The 17,008-nt window shown below is 44.7% G+C and overlaps 1 protein-coding gene and 1 pseudogene across 1 annotated transcript in view; both read right to left on the minus strand.

Moving 5' to 3' along the window:
• LOC126365880 (inactive tyrosine-protein kinase 7-like) overlaps positions 1-17,008 on the minus strand; it is a 457,269-nt gene that overhangs the window by 111,324 nt on the left and 328,937 nt on the right. The gene's annotated exons all lie outside the window — the stretch shown is intronic.
• On the minus strand, positions 11,423-11,540 carry LOC126268281 (5S ribosomal RNA; annotated as a pseudogene).

The raw sequence follows: 17,008 nt of genomic DNA on the forward strand, positions 1-17,008 counted from the left end.
GCTTTTCTTTGAATCTTGTGGTCTGTTGTGAGCATTCGTAGAATTCATCTTGAGTACATATTTCAATAAGTAAGATTTTTAGTCATTGCACGCGCTATTCTATTGTTCACCGAATGCTGTATAGCGGAATGATGCACTGGCCTGCACGAATAATGGCATCTGGATGATTTACCATGTCGGGAACAGTGGGTGCTACCGGACGTCCTGAACGTGGCAGATCACGGACCACAGTTTCTACGCTTTCTCATGCTCTAATTCCTTTTAATTATCGCCCAACTATGAACTGCATCCCCATCAGAGACTGCTCATAGTTTCTTTTTCCGGAATCAGTTCATTTGACGGCATGTTGTTTGTAACTTGTGCCTCGCGTAGATGCCATTTGGATGATTCACTACGGCTATGCCATCTGTCGGATGCCCGAAACTTCGTGCAGAAGAAACACCAAATATCAGACACGTACAATAACGTTTTTCTATATATCGGTTTGCATGCGCAGCGCATTTAAACAAGTTTTTCCGGTGCTCATACCTCTACTTCTGTTGTTGATAAAAAGGATGAGCCAAGTGTACTGGATAGTCCTTGGGCTAGAGACTATTTGTATACCCAACAGAAGGATCGTCTTGGTGTCAACACCCTACAGTATCGGATCAAAGTATGAATATTACACACCTCCCCCTGCTTAGGCAAATGAAGCAAATCGGTTGGTTCTTTCTGCATTTGTTGTAGTATACGGTGGACCTTATGGGACCTACGTAGACACCATTAGTTCATGGGCGATTCGGAAAACCCCACAAAACGGATTTTTTTACTATATTTTCGCCCTCACCAAAACCCACGACGGCTATACTCAGTAAATCGCTCAAATTTTAAGCTATATTCCTAAGATACCGGTCTCGAACAATCTTGAAAATTTTCTTGATATCTTTATCCGTTTACAAAATACAGATGTTCTAAATTACCCTACTTTTACACGTAAAATCCGGTGGGAATCTAAATCTAAATAATAAATAACCGTAGCAAATTGTTAAGATTTCAACGGTATATTCTCAGTTATACAGAGGAGCCATCTCCCCGTTTTCAATATTTTTTATCCTTTATCGAGACACACCCCAAAAACTTGTTTTTTTAGATACCAACGCCCAACCGCGAATTCGGAGACAGCTATGCACAGCAAATGGCTCTCTATCTAGAGAATACAGAGGTTCAAAGTTACTCTACTTGCTCACGTAAAATACGCATGTAAAATACGGCGTGGTGCGAAAACGTAGTTTATAATGTGACGTAGCAAGGCAAATACGCTGTAAAGTGTCGCCCATATCATCTGGGAACTATGTGTTGTAGTACTGAAGTACATGCAGAACTTACTGTACATAAAATCTAGTCTGGGGTTTAATATTAGTTTTGCGTTATTTCAATTTCACATAAGTAAACTGCCTAAATTTTGCTGAGCAATACAATTCCTCTCATGTGACTTACATGCCTGCTGCAAAAGCGAAAAGAAGGGAACCAGAGGAAAAATATTCCTAACGGAGCAGAAAAAATACGAGTATGTTCCTGTTTGAAGACTCTATGAAAAAAGACTGTGAATGAAAAGTGGAGTACCAGCTGCCTCATTCTACCTTCCTCAGCACCTTTAAAAATGTTCCCAAAAATTTTGCCTAGCGAACGCTTTTTTATGGTGAGAGGAAGACAGTAGTAGTGACAAATAGACAGAAATAATATAAAAACGGGAAGATAGTAGACAGTGGAAGTGTTATACATATTAGCAGTAAAAGAGAGAGCAAGAGGGGCAGGGGAGACTCTGGTAGCAGGACAAGAGGAAGGAGTTGTGGTCGTAGCATAGTATACAACAGAGAGATAAGGATAAAGACGAAGAGTTGGGCTGAATGAGTGAATGAGAAAGGGTAAGTGGAAGTGTTTATTTATGAGCTACTTTCAGGGATGCACTAGTGGATGCGAGTGAGTTACAGTAAGGGGAGCTTGTGGGAGTTTGAAGAATATGTTCTCATGCCAAACTTTTTGAGAAAATTTTTAAAGGTGCTCGGGAATGTAGAATGAGGCAGCTGGCATCCCACTTTTCAGTCAGCCTTTTAAATAAACAGGAACAAATTCGCATTTTTGTGCTCCGATAGCAGCATTCTTCCACTGGTAGTGGCACGTGAGAGACTCGTGGAATTGTATGTTTACTTTCGCTAGGAGCAGAGTAAACCTGCGACTTGTGCAACAGTCGATAACTGGACTGCGCCAGGTCACACTACTGCTGCCATACTAACACTCGTTTGAGTAGTTGTCATTTGTTTCACGATATCCTTTTAATTGTAAGACTGAGCATATACATAATCCGTTAAGAAAATATGGAAGGATCGTTGGAGCTGACCATCCCACGTCGACTTTGTGGCCATTACAGACGGAGCAGTACCGCAGGCGAACGAGACAGGAGCAGTCGGGTGGGGATTTTAACTCAAGTGTTTGAAACACGAATGTGGTTTCTTACCCACTAACTGTGACGTTTGCTAACAAGGGAACCTCCCCATCGCACCCCCCTCAGATTTAGTTATAAGTTGGCACAGTGGATAGGCCTTGAAAAACTGAACACAGATCAATCGAGAAAACAGGAAGAAGTTGTGTGGAACTATGAAAAAAAAGAAGCAAAATATACAAACTGAGTAGTATGCGCAAGATAGGCAACATCAAGGATAGGATGAGGTCAGGAGCGCCGTGGTCCCGTGGTTAGCGTGAGCAGCTGCGGGACGAGAGGTCCTTGGTTCTAGTGTGTGAATAGTTTAATTTTCTATTTTCAGACAATAATTATCTGTCCGTCTGTCCGTCCGATGCGAGGTAGCTGCGCCGTCGTGTGGGGACGCTACATCTAAACAAACATCGAAACACACGACGTCAGTCGACTACAGCGCACGGGAGAGAGGAATCGGTTGACCTATGACCTTGCGATCAAATGTTTTCGGTTCCCATAGGAGAGGCAAGTCCTTTCGTCTACTAATCGCACGGTTTTGCGGTGCGGTCGCAAAACACAGACACTAAACTTATTACAGTGAACAGAGACGTCAATGAACGAATGAACAGATCATAACTTTGCGAAAATAAAGAAAGTAAACTTGTCACGCGGGGGAAGACTTGAACCAAGGACCTAACGTTCCGCAGGTGCTCACGCTAACCACGGGACCACGGCGCTCCTTGATGTTGCCTATCTTGCGCTTGGACTACTCAGTTTGTATATTTTGATTCTTTTTTTCATAGTTCCACACAACTTCTTTCTGTTTTCTCGATTGATCTGTATTCAGCTTTTCAAGGCCTATCCACTGTGCCAACTTATAACTAAATCTGAGGGGGGTGCGATGGGGAGGTTCCCTTGAAAGTGAAAGACCCATCGCATGATCGGCGAAGTATAGCTGTAATACTACAATTCATGGGTATTATTACTGTAGTTGAATGGAAAGGAATAATCTGGTACCTGCACACTGTACCTACTCCTTCACGTGCAGTCGGCTGCTGTGCCCGAGCGGTTGTTGTAGGCGCTTCAGTCCGGAACCGCGCTGCTGCTACGGTCGCAGGTTCGACTGATGCCTCGGGCATGGATGTGTGTGATGTCCTTAGGTTAGTTAGTTTTAAGTAGCTCTAAGAGTAGGGGACTGATGACCTCAGATGTTAAGTCCCAAAGCGCTCAGAGCCATTTGAATTTCAACCTTCGCGTGCAGGGTTTGTCCAGTAGATCGTGGACACGGCTTTCGAATAATTCTCCCTCCGATTGCCAGAATAGGACAGGCGAGCATGGGAGAACAAAGCGTATGTTGCTAGCCATTCGTCTCGTTTGGTCTGCGCCAGTAGGGTCGGACGACTGCCGAAATTTGCGGAAGCGTAACGAAGTTACTATTCCAGAAAGCTCTGTGGACTAATATTTATTATTGGCTACTTAACGATTTTCCGTCGTATGGCAGTGTGAGGTGTGCAGGATAACCGCCGACGGCCTCGCGGTGCCTGCCGTGTGTCCCGCGGAGCTGTGAGCGGGGAGCGGTGTGGTGTGGTGTGCTGCGGTCGTTTCCGGCCTCTCCGCTACGAGGCGACGACGCGGCCGGCGCACGTGGCCGCCGACAAACGAGGCCCCTCCTGGCGTCTGGCCGCCTTCCCTATGCTGCCGTGCTCCCCGTGTGTACCAGGCTCCCGTAAAAATGAAACCAGTACCGTAGGTGGCGCCCAGCTGCCGCACTCAGAGTTTCCAATGGCTCTGAGCACTATGGGACTTAACATCTGTGGTCATCAGTCCCCTAGAACTTAGAACTACTTAAACCTAATCAGCCTAAGGACATCACACACATCCATGCCCTAGGCAGGATTCGAACCTGCGACCGTAGCGGTCGTGCGGTTCCAAACTGAAGTACCTAGAACAGCTCGGCCACATCGGCCGGCTGGTGATCAAAAAATCAGCATAAATTTGAAAACTTAATAAACCACGAAATAATGTAGATAGAGAGGTAAAAACTGACATACATGCTTGGAATGACATGGGGTTTTATTAGAACACAAAAAACACCCCATATTGCTAGACGCGTGAAAGATCTCTTGCGCGCATCGTTTGGTGATGATCGTGTGCTCAGCCGCCACTTTCGTCATGCTTGACCTCCCAGGTCCCCAGACCTCAGTCCGTGCGATTATTAGCTTTCAGGTTACCTAAGTCACAAGTGTATCGTGATCGACCGACATCTCTAGGGATGCTGAAAGACAACATCCGACGCCAATGCCTCACCATAACTCCGGACCTGCTTTACAGTGCTGTTGACAACATTATTCCTCGACTACAGCTATTGTTGACATATTGAGCATTTCCTGTAAAGAACATCAGCTTTGCTTTGTCTTACTTTGTTATGCTAATTATTGCTATTCTGATCAGATGAAGCGCCATCTGTCGGACATTTTTTGAACGCTTGTATTTTTTTGGTTCTGATAAAGCCCCATGTCATTCCAAGCATGTGTGTCAATTTGTACCTCTCTATCTACATTATTCCTGATTTATTCAGTTTTCAAATTTATACTGCCTTTTTGGTCACCCGGTACATATGTCGCAATCAAACCGATACTTGATCCATATAATGTGTCATCCAGAGTTAACACAAAAGTGAAAATCTAAAATGCGATGATTATTGCTAGTAGAAAAAAGGAGAAAAAAAGATGTGAAATTCTTTCTATTGAAAACCGGACGAGTTCTTACAGGACTCCCCCTCTGAGGGTTTCGTACAAATTTAATTGTGTATACAGACATCGTTACCACTCGTTCTCCAGTAAGTGCTATACTGCCAAGTATCTGTGCGACTTGTGGGTATGATGTTCCCAAGATCGTCATGCCAATGATCCAACCCTTCTCAAATTCCGAAAGATGGCGTCAAACTGCACATGCACGTCCTTCGGGTATGACATGTTGCGATCTCTATATCAATAGTTGCAGTAACCCTAGGCACACTCAACTGCGTCAGCACTTAAACCATTTTTCCACTGATGAATGGTTTTATTCTTTACTAGAAACTACCGAAAATAATCTCGCATATTGTGAATGGCCAAGAGAAGTCTACTGTTATCAAACATGAGCCTTAAGTTGAGGAAGATATTCCTAAGGACGCACGTTTGGAGCAAAGCATTGTATGGTAGTGTAACATGGACAGTTGGAAAACGGAAACAGAAGAGAATCGAAGCATTTGAGGTATGGTGCTTGTATTGGTACTTGAATTACGTAACCACTACGGCACCTCACCTCAACCTCTCGATACCAGCAATATTCTACTGTGTTTCTGTAAAATAGTTACCATATTTCTGTGACGGCATTAAGATTTGATTTCATTAATGTAGAGGTACTTCGATACATCGATATGTATATATTGCAATGATATTATTCTTATGTGTATTCTTTCTTTTGTCACTACGATCATTGATGTACTTGTAACTCTGATTTTTGGGCGCGTAAGCGGTTATTAGAGAGTCAAGCTTTGGTCGCCATGTTAAAAAGACGCAAATTGTAATTAGTTTGTGAAATGTGAACTTTAACAGTGAGGAAGATATTTTCAAGTATTTTTTATATTGTGAAGTGATGTTTTGCAATGAGTTACGTGATAATGCAACAAATTAATAAAAAAGAAGTGTAACTTAAATTCCGAGTGCTGATTACTTTTTTACATCACCATTGTCCTAACTTGCAAAAGTTTAATCTTCAAGAATGGTTTATGAAACACATCTATAAAACTTTTGAATATCGCAGAATAACACCTAGGCTTCTTTGCATCCGAGCTTAGAATCATCACTACCTAGATTTTCGACGATTGAGCCATGAGTTCACAACGAGACCAGGGTGGGAAACAAGAAAATATGAGTGCCTAGTTTAGACGTTATTCCAAGAAATGACTTTATTAACTGTGCTCTAATGACACCTGCCACATAATATAACTTTGTTGTTGCAATATTTAGCAGCGTGAGCAACACTACAATCGTAATTAATTTTTGACTTTTGTTGTGGTAGGGTTGTTAGATGCTATACAAAAATTTTGAAAATTAGGTGGAAACTGATAAGATAAGGAATGAGGACGTTCTCCGCAAATTCGGCGAGGAAAGGAATAATGGAATACGCTGACAAGAAGAAGGGACAGGATGACATAACATCTGTTAAGACATCAGGGACTAGAGAGGGCTGTAGAGCGTAAAAACTGTGGAAGGCAGAGATTGGAATACGTCTAACAAATAATTGAGGACGGTATTTGTAAGTGCTACTCTGAGATGAAGAGGCTGGCAGAGGAGAGGAATTCGTGGCGGGCAGCATCAAACCAGTCTGAAGACTGATGACTAAAAAGAAACAAATAAAATTTAATCAACGTATCCCAAAGGCACGGAAATGCTGTCGTATCGGTTTGGCACCCGTCATAACAGTTTCCATTTCCGTCAGTATATAAAACGATGATAGTAAGAGAGTAGCATTCTGAAGCGAGAGAAGAACACCTGCACGGCATTACTGTAACAGAGTTCCTACTGCGCGTGTAGGGGCTGGAATACGACAGCAGTTGCTCAAAAAAATGAGGACAGCAGGATGTGTAGCGTATTATTACTCGCGCAGTGCCCGGGAGGGGAGACAACACGTCTCGATCTGTAGACGCGCCACCCCAGCGAGCTTTCCGAGAAGCGCCGAGTCGCAAATGTGCACAATGCGGGACGAGATATTACGAAAAAGCTGCGCCGTAGACGGTGAATGAAGACTTAGGAGGCTTTCGCCGGGAACGTGAGTAGAAAAGGAGGAGTATTTTAGGGGGGGGGGAGGGGGGGGGACCAGGCGCGAGACGCGATGCGCGCGCGAGCAGCGGCGGGCCGGCGGGTCCGAGGCGCCGGCCGCGGGGGCGTAATCATCAGGCCCGAGTGCGGCCGCCGCCGCCGCCGCCACCCACACCGCCCCCGCTCATCACGCTAATGGGCCGCCCCTAATGCCGGCGCCGGGCCTAACTGCTACTCGCCCGCTGGCGCTGGCGCTGCCTCCGCGCTACCCGGCCCGCGATTACGTCGTTTCCACGGCGCCGTCCTCCCCATTTCCTCCGCTCCCGCCCGGGTACTTTTAACGAGAACCAGCTGGCGTTGTTTTCCTCTCCCGCGCGAAATCGCCGCTCCGGGTCCCCGCTCGCTCACAAAACACTTCTGCCTCGTATTGTCGGAAACTCATCCGCTGCGCGAAATCCCTATTGGTTTACGTTAACGAAGCGGTGTTTCCGGATAACACCGGTTTCCGAAAGGGCTCTCACCTCAACGGAAATTACCTACGTTCACTCACTGCAGTACGACGTTACGGTTCCAACTATAACCACGATAACTGGTGGCAGCTAGCACAAAATTTTACCAATGTGGCACAATGTGGTGGCCTATTTCGTTTTGACTTACAAGGATAGTTCAAATGGTTCAAATGGCTCTGAGCACTAAGGGACTTAACATCTAAAGTCATCAGTCCACTAGAACTTAGAACTACTTAAACCTAACTAACCTAAGGACATCACACACATCCATGCCCGAGGCAGGATTCGAACCTGCGACCGTAGAGGTCGCGCGGTTCCAGACTGAAGCGCACTGAAATGCTATCGTGTTGTTCCCTCCAAACATACCTCCTTCTCCCATTCCTGAATCGATTCTGGGCGTTGGCTTTTCTTCATGGGTGCCAGAACGGCATCGGATGACGCCCTTAGAAACAATTACGACGTCTTGTTTACCTTTCTAGATGTAAGATCGGTTGCGTCATGTCTGAAATCATTTCGGTTCAAAATCCGATTCTTTGTTGATTTTGTAGTCGTATGAATTCCAAGGACTAACTATAGACACCCTCATTGAGGTCCCAACAGTTCTGCTACCATCATTATGCGCTTCGCTAAGGGGAAATTCAAAATAAGACGAGATCAGGGCCCGAATCGAAACATAAATGTCATTTCTCCGTTGCTCAATACCCGAACAGAACAGAACAGAAAATCGCTAATATTAGCAGGAAGTACGCTCCGCTATGCACTTTACAGTAGCATACAGAGAAAATAAGCAGCTTAAAATGACAATATGCAAAAGGGAGAAAGCGCCTGACTTCATTCTTTTTCGTCGTATTTCAGATCAGAATGGACACACACAAGGAATCGGTATTTGGAATAAAACCCCCACTCCCTTCCCGGAAACATTAAGGGTGGGGAAAAGACGGGTACAAGTATGAGCGCTGGACAACCCTCCAGTAACGCACCAACGGGAATGACTGAAACAAACGTCGCGCGCGTTCTCGACAAACACACCATTGGCGGTAATCAGTAGCGACATAAAACAAATTGCAGGAAAAACGGATGCAATTCAGAGATTCACTGAACCATTCAAGAGGTCATTTAATTCAACCACGAAAGAAGTGGCTTACAGAACAATTGTTTCACCCATCCTTCAGTGTTGCTCGCCAATTTGTGAGCCTTACCACATTAGGTTTATAGAAGAGATAGAGAAGTTCCAATGAACACCGGTGCATTTTGTCATGGGACAGTTTAGTATCTCAAGGGGGAACTCAAAACATTTGGTTCTGGGCTACAGCATTTGGGGAACCGTTTGTCACGAAGAATAAATGACCGAGCAGTAAACAGATATGTACCTAGTAGAACAGACATGACGGGAGTGACACGACGTCGTTAACTGCCAATGTAAAGAAGCCCTATTAAAAAACAACTACTGCACAACAAACGTAAAACAAAGGGTAGTGTTGTTAACAGAGAGATGCCGAATGAAACATGTTTGATTCTCAAAACAGGAATCTACGAAGCGTTCGAGCTGAATCTAACAAAGACCTTTCACAAAAGCCACAGAAAATTTTATTATACGTCAGTGCTTCGGTCAAGGCTGTTAGTGCACAGAGTCATGGATGACAAAGGAATTGAAACTGAAGATGGTTGCAAAGTTCTAAAATGTTTCTCTGCAAAAGAAGATAATTTCTGAACCACTGCAAATATGAGTAATATAAATATTGTGTCAATGGCGTTGAGAAACAGCTCAAGTCGCTAAAAGTGAACAAGGCCCACATCGGAATCCCGGCCAGATTATATACAGAATTTGCAGCAGAGTTAGCCCATCTCTTAATTATAATATTTTTAAACGTTCAAAGATACATGTGTATGCTCTTCACCACAAAAAAATAGTATCCTGTGAGTTGGAATAAAACCCCCACTCCCTCATAGAAATATTTTACAGTAACACTTTATAGGGACGTTGTTCGATTGTAGGTGACGCGGATGCAGACTTCAGTGCATTATTAGGTAACTGGGAAAATGCCATCGTGCTGAAAGTAGCCTGCTTACAAAAAAAATTCGTGTGATTTATCTTGGAATATTGCTCAAATCCATGGGACACGTACCAAATGGGACTAACGTGAGGCCGGCCAGGGTGGCCGAGCGGTTCTAGGCGCTTCAGTCTGGAACCGCGCGACAGCTACGGTCGTAGGTTCGAATTCTGCCTAGGGCATGGATATGTGTGATGTCCTTAGGTTAGTTTGGTTTAATTAGTTTTAAGTTCTAGGGGGCCGATGACCTCAGAGACACTGACTATCATGTGCACAATGAAGGGCGGCACGAATGGTCACCGGTATATCTGACCGATGCCAGAACGTCACAGAGAAGTTAAGAAACACGGACTGACAGACAGGCGTCAACGAAGCTGCGAAAGCCCACTTACAAGGCTTCGAGATGCAGTATTCATTAAGTAATGTAGAAAGAAGATACAGCCCACTAGGTAGGCCTATCACTCACATAGAGACTGCGGGGTCGAGACTAATGACACGCGCTCACATGCAAGCGGTCCTTGCTTCCATGGTTTATACGCAAACGCAATGAGAAGAACGTAACATCTGCTACAATCGGAAGTATCCTCTGCCATGCAGTTCACTGGACTTTGCATAGCATGAATTCAGGCGCAGATACAAATTTTGCTACCAATATGCTTCTCGGCGTCTAGAACAGTTTCTGCAGCTGCCGTAAGAAGCATTTGTATTAGCGCGAGATTTAAGAACGTTAGCAGGCTTTGAAACAGATTCTTTCCGGATGTTAAATTGTAGCAGACTAAGTCCTATCTACGCTTTCTAGATTTGTGTAACAGGATGTTTGGCACATTCTAAACACAGAAGATCCACCGACAACTGGAGGGTTTTTAGGACGCAAAGGTCAGAAGGGACGACCGTCCTGATTCTCCGCATTATTCCTACACAGGAACAATCTTTCTCTCGGACAAGTGTGAGCCTCATGATTCTTTACACTACTCTCACAGAGAGCAATTTCTCGTTCCTCCAGCTGTAGTCAGAGACAACTGAAGGCTCCAAAGCGAAATAAATTCGTGTCCCTTGTACTTGGAGACTGTATGGTAAGTGCACACTCTGCGCGGTTGGTACGTTGGTGAAATACGTCGCATGGCCAAACAGGTGTTTCCCTCTGTTTTGGTTCATTTTCTGTTGCAGAAGGTAGTCGAAGCAAGAAAGTCATCCACAGTAGACAACAGTTTACGCAAAAAGGAAGTTTTTCTTTGTATCACATACTGAAATACAGTGGAGGAAGAAGTTTCTGTAACTGTGGATCTGGAAGAAGGATGATCACAGAAAAAGAAATAAGAACCTATACCTAGCTACTGATGTAGAAGGATACTGATAATAAAGTGAAGAGATTATGTACGAAAGAGGTATGCAATATAAATAATGCACTCCGTCATCAGGCCACAAGTGGCCCACCGGGACCATCCGACCGCCGTGTCATCCTCAGCTGAGGATGCGGATAGGAGGGGCGTGTGGTCAGCACACCGATCTCCCGGTCGTTACGATTGTTTTCTTTGACCGGAGCCGCTACTATTCGGTCGAGTAGCTCCTCCATTGGCATCACGAGGCTGAGTGCACCCCGAAAAATGGCAACAGCACATGGTGGCCCGGATGGTCACCAATCCAAGTGCCCGCCACGCCCGACAGCGCTTAACTTCGGTGATCTGACGGGAACCGGTGTATCCACTGCGGTAGGGCCGTTGCCTACTATAAAGAATAGGGACGGGGAAAAAGGCTATAAAAATCATTAGAGAGGAGAATGGAGCTTTGCCGGAAGACAAACGGATTAGTGATGTCTTGCTAATATGGACAAAAGGGGAGTACTAAATGGGAAAACCATAGGGAGACACAATATGCGAAACAGATTCTATCGAGATCGGTGGGTGCGACAGATGTGCAGAGATGGAAGATTTTCCATAAAATAATAAGTCGAAATGGGTAATAACAAAAAAAGGAAACATGTCGCTGACGATGTTAAGACATATTTGCGCAATTTTTCTCTGTACATTCTGCAAATACATGAAAGCCTCTCTCTTATCTGTACTTTCTGTACATACATGAAAGCCTCTCTCTTATATATGTACGTCTGACGAAGTTAAGGCTGGATTATTTCTATCCTGAGAGCATTAAGCCTTGTTAAAACTGCAGCCCGGGAAAATAACTGCCACGAAGGCGTACTTCCTGGCGCCTTGGACAAAGCTCCTAAGTGACTGACGTAGTAATATGGCACTGCATCGACAAATTTAGAAGACTGTAGAACTGTAGAAGCACTCCCGCAAAAGAAATGCAGAGTGCTTTATCATCGACAGGTGTTACGCCTAATAATCTATTCTCTTTGCATAAACAGCGGCGCGTGATTCATAGTGAGCGTTTTCAGAATTTCGCTGTCGTACCGTACCGTATTTTTAATTCTCCCTTCCTTTTTCTCCAAGTAGTTGTAAATCAATGTAACGGTAAAATGTTCCAGCCGACAGACTCCGGAATATCCGCTCGAGAAAATCCGCAAGGCAAATCAACTTGGGCGGGCAGACATCAGCTCTCCGCAGTACAAACAGGCGCTCTGCTTTTATCTCTTTTTCGGTCGGACAATACAGTTGTAAATAAAGGGGTCTCCTCTCGGCGGCAGGGCGCGAGCCATTATCTCCGGCGTCTTGCGCCGCCGCGCTGAGGCCTCACTCCCGAAACGGGCGTTTGTGCGCGGCTTCGACGCCGTTGCCTGAAACGTCGCACAATAGGCTAATTTTCGACAGTAAAAGAGAACCCTTTTAGCTTATTACTCCTCAACCGGAAGAACAGCTCACAATTACGGTAAAAGTGCGTGGCAGCAAACAAGCCCCGGCGAGGAAAGTATTAAAACGAGTTGGGACAGGCGGTGGGACGGGACGGGGCTAAATAGCTGTTTGCGCAGGCTGCGGCTGCATTCAGCGGCGCGCCGGTGTTTCCGCCGGCTTGCGTCGGCCGCTGCGAGGCGAGCGCGCCTCAAACGGCCCGCGAGGCGGCGCGCCGGCTGCGCTGAGCCGCGCAGCGCCTCGCTTTGTCCGCGCCTGCCATTCAGGCCGCGGGAGCGCCCCAACACACGCCCCGCTGCCGCCTTCGGCTCGCTCTGCCGTCCGTCTCTCAGAGCTGCGTCACCGTCGAGCACCTACGGCTGCGGTCACAGTGGCACCGATATCGGTGGATTCCGCCGACGACCGACGTCGGCCCATCTTTTCAATCCGCACGCCACCAGGTGCGCGATTACAAACAGCCATTCTCATCGCCCGAACGTACATACCGGGTGATCAAAATTTGAAAACTGAATAAATCACGGAATAATGTGGATATAGAGAAACAAATTGACACACATGCTTGGAATGACATGGGGTTTTATTAGAACCAAAAAAAGGTACAAAAGTTCAAAAAAATGTCCGACAGATGGCACTTCATCTGATTAGAATAGCAATAATTAGCGCAACAAAGTAAGACAAAGCAAAGATGATGTTATTTACAGGAAATGCTCAATATGTCCACCATCATTCCTCAACAATAGCTGTAGTCGAGGAGTAATGTTGTGAACAGCACTGTAATGCATGTCCGGAGCTATGGCGAGGCATTGGCGTCGGATGTTGTCTTTCAGCATCCTTAGAGATGTCGGGTCGATCACGATACACTCGCGACTTCAGGTAACCCCAAAGCCAATAATCACACGGACTGAGGTCTGGGGACTGTTTTTTTTTTTTTTCTAATAAAACCCCATGTCATTCCAAGCATGTGTGTCAATTTTCACCTCTCTATCTACGTTATTCCGTGGTTTATTAAGTTTTCAAATTTATACTGACTTTTTGATCACCCTGTACTTAGAACGACCATAGGTGAAATTCAAATCGGTTTTTTTTTTTCTTCGATCGAAACGACCGACGTTGTCACACGAAATATGGGCTGAGAGAAATTGATTAGGCCAAGAAAGCAAGACTTTGGACGAAAAATATCATAATCAGGAAATTTCTGAGAATCTTACAACTGAAATCGCAGGTTTATTGCAAATCACAACTAGCCAAATTTTGATCGGACACTAGCTGCGACCCGCGGTGTCACCACCGATTTAACAGATATACAAAATGCCCTGGGTGAGTGTTTATTCTAATTTCCTGTTCGCTCATCTCCTCCTCCCGCTCTCTCTGTCCAAATCCTACTCTTTTCTTTGTCTTTCCACTTTCTTCTCCCACCCTCTCTCTCTCTCTATCTCCTCCACCGATCTGTATCCATCTGCTGCTCGCCTTTCTCTCTCTACATTATCACTCCTACCCCAACAGAAAGCTGATGGTTCTTACCCCGAAGCTATTTCTGTCCAGATGTTAACTAATATGTGGACGAACTTTGGTTAAAATCGTTCGAGGGTTTTAGAACGAGCTTTTGACCTGTGGATTTGGCTACGTACGCATGTGTTAAATACATTTCACATGTGTTTAACATACAGGCTCGTCCATTGGTCGTGACCGGGCCAAATATCTCACGAAATAAGCGTCAAACGCAAAAACTACAAAGAACGAAACTTGTCTAGCTTGAAGGGGGAAACCAGATGGCGCTATGGTTGGCCCGCTAGATGGCGCTGCCATAGGTCAAACGGATATCAACAGCGTGTTTTTTTAAATAGGAACCCCCATTTTTATTACATATTCGTTGTATTGCTTATAGAAATATGAATGTTTTACTTGTACCACTTTTTTCGCCTTGTTATAGATGGCGCTGTAATACTAACAAACACATGGCTCACAATTTTAGACGAATAGTTGGTAACAGGTAGGTTTTTTAAATTAAAATACTGAACGTAGGTACGTTTGGACATTTTATTTCTGTTGCTCCAATGTGATACATGTACCTTTGTGAACTTATCATTTCTGAGAACGCGTGCTGTCACTGCGTGGTTATCTGTAAATACCACATTAATGCAATAAATGCTCAAAATGATGTCCATCAACCTCAATGCATTTGGCAATACGTGTAATGACATTCCTCTCAACAACGAGTAGTTCGCCTTCCGTAATGTTGGCACATGCATTTACAATGCGCTGATGCATGTTGTCAGGCGTTGTCGGTGGATCACGATAGCAAATATCCTTCAATATTCCCCACAGAAAGAAATCCGGGGACGTCAGATCCGGAGAACGTGCGGGCCATGCTATGGTGCTTCGACGACCAATCCACCTGTCATTAAATATGTTATACCGGACATCCATCATGTTGGAAGTACATCGCCATTCTGTCATGCAGTGAGACATTTTGTAGTAACATCGGTAGAACATTACGCAGGAAACCAGCATACATTGCACCATTTAGATTGCCATCGATAAAATGGGGGCCAATTATCCTTCCTCCCATAATGCTGCACCATAACGCGCCAAGGTCGCGGATGTTCCACTTGTCGCAGCCATCGTGGATTTTCGGTTGTCCAATAGTGCATATTGTGCCGGTTTACGTTATCGCTGTTGGTGAATGGCCTTTCGTCGCTAAATAGAACGCATGCAAAAAATCTGTCATCGTCCCGTAATTTCTCTTGTGCCCAGTGGGAGAACTGTACACGACGTTCAAAGTTGTTGCCATGCAATTCCTGGTGCATAGAAATATGGTATGGGTGCAATCCACGTTGATATAGCATTCTCAACACCGACGTTTTTGAGATTCCCGATTCTCGCGCAGTTTGTCTGCTACTGATGTGCGGATTAGCCGCGACAGCAGCTAAAACACCTATCTGGGCATCAACATTTGTTGCAGGTCGTGGTTGACGTTTCACATGTGGCTGAACGTTTCCTGTTTAACTATCCGGTGAACAGTCTGGACACTTGGATGATGTCGTCCAGGATACCGAGCAGCATACATAGCACACGCCCGTTGGGCATTTTGATCACAATAGCCATACATCAACACGATATCGACCTTTTCCGCAATTGGTAAAAGGTCCATTTTAACACGGGTAATGTATCACGAAGCAAATACCGTCCGCAATGGCGGAATGTTACGTGATATCACGAACTTATACGTTTGCCATCTATCACAAAGTGAAAAAAGTGTTCCAACTAAAACATTCATATTTTCTTTACGTACTACACGAATATGTAATAAAAAATGGGGGTTCCTATTTAAAAGAACGCAGTGGAAATCTGGCAGCGCCATCTGGTTTCCCCCAGTTTCGTTCTTCGTAGTTTTTTCGTTTGATGCTTATTTCGTGAGATATTTGGCCCAGTAACTACCAATGGACCACCCTGTATTTCACACGCATTTAACATTGATATCATCTGTATCTTACAGTTAGCGAAATTTCGTCCTGCACTTTCATTTTCACGTAGCTCAATGTTTATGACGTTGTGTCCCCTGGATTATGTGTCGTACAACGTTATAATTTTACAGGTACGTTAAGTGGCATATGTGCATACTGCATCCGAAAGATCTTGCGACTAGAGTTAGCAGTAAGTCATACATGACACTGCAGTTTTTCGCGCCTCTTAATGTTTGTAACGTCATATCACCTGAACTATGATTCGCACAATGATATAATTTTGCTAGTACATTCAGTGGTATAAGTGAAAACTGTCTGAAAAATTGGTCACAAATAGATTTAGTAGTAAAGAGGTAATAAATTAAAACGTCACGGTTCATGCGGCAGTTTTACTGCGTCAACATTGAACCCTCTGACAGGCACTTCATGTAAATAGTAGAGTAATCACGTAGATGTAGATGTAGAAAATGTAGAAAGCGATAAACTTTTTTCTTTCATCGTTTTATGGTGGTTGTCAGAGGGAAAATTTTCGTAAAGATTTGATTTATGTGTAAAGTGCGTTCCGGGTCACAAAGTGCTCTCACTCTCAAATGCTGGGTGAATACAGTGTGGATATTCGAGCGCCGTGGGCAACACTTGTTTTTCATCCCCATCAAAATGGTTCAAATGGCTCTGAGCACTATGGGACTTAACATCTATGGTCATCAGTCCCCTAGAACTTAGAACTACTTAAACCTAACTAACCTAAGGACAGCACACAACACCCAGCCACCACGAGGCAGAGAAATCATCCCCATCCCTACACCTTTGAAAGATAGCTTTATATAAGGCAGCGTATGTTTTAAGTCAGGGTATAAGCTGTCTCCATTCAAAATTTCATTAATCCCCCCAGCCGCTTCAGTGTTAAAGAGCAAAACATA

Source organism: Schistocerca gregaria, chromosome 4 (assembly GCF_023897955.1).
Source record: "Schistocerca gregaria isolate iqSchGreg1 chromosome 4, iqSchGreg1.2, whole genome shotgun sequence".
Classification (NCBI taxonomy): domain Eukaryota; kingdom Metazoa; phylum Arthropoda; class Insecta; order Orthoptera; family Acrididae; genus Schistocerca; species Schistocerca gregaria.